This window comes from Bos javanicus, chromosome 12 (assembly GCF_032452875.1).
Source record: "Bos javanicus breed banteng chromosome 12, ARS-OSU_banteng_1.0, whole genome shotgun sequence".
NCBI classification, from domain to species: domain Eukaryota; kingdom Metazoa; phylum Chordata; class Mammalia; order Artiodactyla; family Bovidae; genus Bos; species Bos javanicus.
In genome coordinates, this window is record NC_083879.1 from 30,317,603 (window position 1) to 30,323,222 (window position 5,620).

The 5,620-nt window shown below is 40.6% G+C and overlaps 1 non-coding gene across 1 annotated transcript; it reads left to right on the plus strand.

The window, feature by feature from the left end:
- Nucleotides 1-5,275: 5,275 nt before the first annotated feature.
- On the plus strand, nt 5,276-5,347 carry TRNAC-GCA (transfer RNA cysteine (anticodon GCA)). The gene has a single exon. It is a non-coding gene; the product is annotated as a tRNA-Cys (tRNA).
- Nucleotides 5,348-5,620: the final 273 nt, after the last annotated feature.

The window sequence follows — 5,620 nt, forward strand, 5'->3', positions numbered from 1 at the left end:
ATTGATTTTTTTATACATAAAGGAGATAGTTCATGAATAGAAAATGTAAGCATAAGCAAAAATTCTTCCAGTCTCTCAGTTTTATGAACACTAAAAATTATGAATCCACCTTACCAACCAAAGCTGCCATCTACTATACCTATTGGGAGGCAGACAGACCTAGAATATTATTCTTCCTTAGTGTTACAATTCCAAAAACAGATGTGCTGAAGAGCAACTAACCAGGACTACGCAGCCTTTTACTATAAGCAGTGAAGGCAAATCTATAGACTTCATTGCAAATTATAGACTTTTTTTTTACCTCTGTACTTCCCAAGCTGCCACTGGGCCTTTTCCCAAAATCAGACTCATTTTACTGAGCTATCTCAGGTCAATAAGTTTCACTAGCTATTACTGTTTTAGGAAAACCAGTAACGTTACATCACCAAAAAGGATATGGCAGTCCTACGTCCTGTACCAGACTCCTCCCACCCTCTGTATTTTACCAATAATCCACCATCATTCTTGACCTTACTCTGTAGCAGATAGCTATGTTGAAGTTAGACTAGCCTGGTGTGTAGAAGTGCCATGGTCCCAGAATCTAAAATAGAAGCATATTAGTTCACCTGCCTGTCCTCTGCATTGACAGTGGATTCTCAACCACTGGGCCACCAGGGAGATTCTAGAATTCTGTACTAAATGAGTAAATACACTATGTAATTTTATCTCAAGCTATTATGGGGGGGTGGGGGGAATCGGTGCAATGCAAAGGCTATTAGTAATAATACCACTGTGTTTTCTACAAATGAAACCAAACAGAACTGAACTCTAGCAAGGATCAGTTCAGACCTTAGTTGACTTATTACCAACATATATGAAATCAAGATGCTTCTTATAAAATGAAGATTCTCACAGTCTGTTGGCCAGGCTACAGTTGTCATTGCATACTTATCCACGAGCATCAAAAACACCAGTGTCCAGACTTGAAAAATGGGTGTCAGTTGCTGGCAATAAAATCCGCGAAGGAAGAGTGAAGCACTCTTTTAATCCCTCGGAACCAAATGTTTATGGGAAAGGGAGTGGGGGAAATGATAAATCACCACGTGCTTGGCAGTATTCTTGAAGTAGAAATCAAAAATAGGCAAGCCAGAGTCCAGCCCCAAGAGCTTTCAGTACTTTCAGATTCTGTTAGGAAATGCCACATTGCCAGTGTCCTTGATGGTACAAAGGATGACATTGAGTGAATAGGCAGTGACAGGATTCTGAGTCAAGCAAGCATTCAGAAGCCTGGGACGCTGAATGTGGCGATGCCTTAGGAATGTTAGAAATCAGTTTGGCCTGTATTCTTCCTTTCTGTGTCTGCAAGAGAATGATAGATATTTTAAAAATCTAAGTCTAAGGACAGCTTCATAAAGTGGAAAATAAAAATTGTAAATGATAAGAAAGCATCATTTCATAGTTTAGTTGGTAGCCTTTTTTCTTTCTGAGTGCTGTATAATACAATGTTGCATCTTAGAATCAGAGGTCTTATACTTGGTACTATTTGGTACTTACTAAAGGCTGTTCTTGGGAATTCCCTGGCAGGCCAACAGTCAGTGGTTTGTACTCTGCACTCTCACTGCTGAGGGCCCAGGTTCAATCCCTGGTTGAGGAACCAAGATCCCACAAGCTGTATGGCTCAGCCAAAAAAAAAAAAAAGTAGTTCCTCAGAGTGGCAGGAAGTTCTACGTAGAAAGTGACACATCTGTTTCAGTGAAAAATATTACAGTGATTCCAGCCGTGTGGAGCCAGGGCCCAGCCCTGCCAACCTTGTCATCCATCAGAAAAAGGAAAGGAGGGGAAGGAGGAAAGAAGGAAAATATTTAATATAATTGTTGTTTCTCAAGAGTGAAACTGATACGTGTTCTAGGACTCTCATAGAATCTTTGCTAGTGATATGAGTTGTGTTCTACTGCCCACTTACTCTGTGCCAGGCACTGGCTAAGTGCTTATCATGCATTTTCCCATTGGCTTCTAATAACAATGATGTGAAAGATTTCCTTATAGAAAAAGAAACTGAGGTTAGGAAATATTAAATAACTCTTCCAGAGTCCTTCAGCAACTAACCGACAGAGCCAGGACTGGAATCCAGCTGACTCTTGATCGCTCTACTGGAATACCTTTATCTAAATTGTCTTAAAATCACAGACAATTAAACAAATGCAAAGTGAGATAGGAAAAGGAAGATGGATGTAGAGGTTACATGGTAGTTGCAGACTTCTAAGCGTTCTCTGATTACACTAATGGTCAGCTCGGTCAGCCCTGCATTTTCCAGATTACGGGTAGGAGGTTGGAGCAAAGAGAAGTAAGAATCCATAGTTATGTGTTCTGACTGTCTCCTCCCATAAATTCTGCCAATCAACTGTAAAACTAATGATGTCTCTGTCTTCCACCTTTACTCTCCAAGCATTCTGCCTTTACTTCTGTGTGCTGAAATACCCATGGAGAGACTACAAAGAATTTGAGGTGCAGAACCAGAACACAGATATCCTAAACCGAAATCCCCAGATACAAGGACTTCAGAGCTAAAAAGGATCTCTCAGATGAGCATACACCAAAACCACACAGGAAGCTTTTTCCAGATCTTTTGAGTGAGAATCTCAAGGGAGTGGGTACAAGAACTAGTACCACTAGATTCTCAGTGGTTCTCAAAATAGGCCTCCTGGACCAGCAGTGTCAGCATCACCTGCATCACTTGTTAGACATGCAAATTCTTGGGCTCTGCCCCCACACCGCTGGACCAGGGACTCTGAGGATAGGCCCCGCGATCTGTGCTGGACAGAGCCTTCTGTAGTTCCTGAAGCCTGATAAAGTCTGAGAACCCCTGAACTAGAGCAAAAATGTGGATAGAATCCTAAGCTTATTCCTCTTTTTTGGAAGTCCATTACAACTCTATTTCAAATTCAATAAAAAAATATTTTCATATTTTGTACTTGAAATCTCTTTTCACATTTATAGTATTTCAAAGCATGAGAATCCTAGCCCCAAAATCTGAACATATGCCGGCAGGGAAGGATGAGGGGAAGGGATAGTTAGGGAGTTTGGGATGGACATATACACAGCTGTGTTTAAAATGGATAACTAACAAGGTCCTACTGTAGAGCACAGGGAACTCTGCTCCATGTTATGTGGCAGCCTGGATGGGAGGGGAGTTTGAGGAAGAATGGATGCATGTATATGTATGGCTGAGTCCCTTGACTGTCCACCTGAAACTGTCACAGCATTGTTAATTGGCTATGCTCCAATATAAAATAAAAAAGTCTTTAAAAAAAAACCTGAACCTATTCTACTCTCCTCCTTAGCAATGAGCATTAACTAAACATTGACTAAAAACACCTTTTGTTAAGGTGTTTGTCAGTAGCGTCTGCATTAAATTGTAGGGTATTTGATGACAGAAACCACCTTGTTTCAATTTCTTCTGGAATATATCCACTTTGGTAATGCACAAATAGATAAAGGATATCACTTAAACTATTCTAGAAAATTCATTGGCACATTTCCTTTGCTGAATAGGTATTTTGTTAATAGAGTTGTTAAGAGTCACTTTCCCAGTGTATTAACTCTAGGAAAAAAAGTGACAAGCTGCTATAGCCAAGAGGGAAAGAGGGAAGACACCTTTCTGGCTCCTGAATATCTTGTATAAATTCAATCTCTGAAACATTTCTTCCCCTATTAATATTTTGATATGATGTTTTGTCTGGGGAAGTGAAAATTTTGTTTAGGTCAGCATTTCCCAAATGGGGTTCCTGAAAGATGTCAGAATGTTTCTCAAAGCAAAGGTTCTGTGGTAAATACATCTGGAGGATGGTGTTTTTTTTTTTTTTTAATTAGGAGGGCTTCCCTGGCAGTCCAGTGGTTAAGACTCCATGTTTGCAATGCAGGGGGTACAGGTTTGACTGATCCGCAGTTGGAGAACTAAGATCCCGCAAGTCACAAGGCCAAAAAAATTAAATAGGTAGATTCCCTCCATGACTTCTTTAAGTTGTTAGTATGGTAATACATACTGTGAATCTCCAGGGGGTATGCATTTGCCAGATTTTTTAATAAAAATTGGGGAGGAACAAATCCATAAAGATTGTTTCCAAGGACCTTCTGCATTGACACGAAAATATTTGTTATATAGAATTCTTCTTTATAATGGTAATTTATGCAGAGAAGTTTTGCCTGTGCCTTCTTTTGATGATTACCTTAGTTTGCAAAATAATTCTACCAACTGATTTTTGAGGTCCTCAAGCCACAGTGTACCTATGGGCATATGCACTGTGTCTCTGGGTACATCTCTACTTTAAGTAATTCTTTTCAGGTTTTATAAAACACTGCTTCTGGAATAGAATGTGTTTTAAGCAATTTAATAAATATAAAATCAGCGTGACAAATATTCAAATTAAGATCTTTGTTAAAATTTTTTTTATTTTGATTAAAGAGAAATCCTGTTGACATTTTGACCTTGTGATAGTTATTTCAATTATTAATGTTTCCTCAATGAATATTTATTGAATATAATGTTAAATAATGTTTTGCTCAATAATTAAGGCATTTAAAAGTGGTATTCGCTTTCTATTGCTGCATAATAAACATTTTCTCAGAGGCTTCAAACAACACCTAGCTCATAGTTCTATAGATCCAAAGTCTGGCTAGGCACAGCTGAGTTCTCTACTCAGGGTTTCACAAAGCTGAAATTCAGATATCAGCCAACGTGAGCTCTTGTCTGGAGGCTCTGAGAAGATTTCACTTTCAGACTCATTCAGGTCATTGGCAGAATCCAGTTTCTTGCGGCTGGATGACCAAGGTCCTTTTTTCTTGCTGATTGTCAGTAGGGTGTTGCTCTGTGGACCCCAAGGCTGGTTCCAGGTCTACGTGGCCCCCTCTGCCTTAAAGCCAGTAAGGACACGTCCAGTCCTTCCCTGTGCTTTGAATCTCTGCCTCTTCTGCCTCTAGCCAGAGAAAACTCTGCTTTTTATGATTCGACAGGATTAAATCAGGCCCCACCAGGTAAGCTTCCTTTGTTAAAGACAGCAGCTGTCATCTGACATAACTCATCGTGGTGGTAACCCCACATTCATGGATTCCACCCACATTTGTAGGGAAGAGGATCCCACAGGGATGAGAGTCACATGGAATCATCTTAGAATTCTACCTACACAAAGTATAAAGACACATACCGGTTTTCCCCAAACCTTAACAATTAGCCAGGAGCTAGATATACAAATATGAGCAGAATATAAACATTAAAATGACTGCTCCAATTAATGTCACAGGGGGTATAGCTCAGGGGTAGAGCATTTGACTGCAGATCAAGAGGTCCCCGGTTCAAATCCGGGTGCCCCCTTGTGTCCTCACTTTTAGGCTTCCCTGGTGGCTCAGAGGTTAAAGTGTCTGCCTGGAATGCAGGAGACCCGAGTTCGATCCCTGGGTCGGGAAGATCCCCTGGAGAAGGAAATGGCAACCCACTCCAGTACTCTTGCCTGGAGAATCCCACGGAGGGAGGAGCCTGGTAGGCTACAATCCATGGGGTTGCAAAGAGTCAGACACGACTGAGTGACTTCACTTTCAGTTTATAGAAGTGTGACATCAGGACTGCCCTGACAGTCCAGTGGTTAAG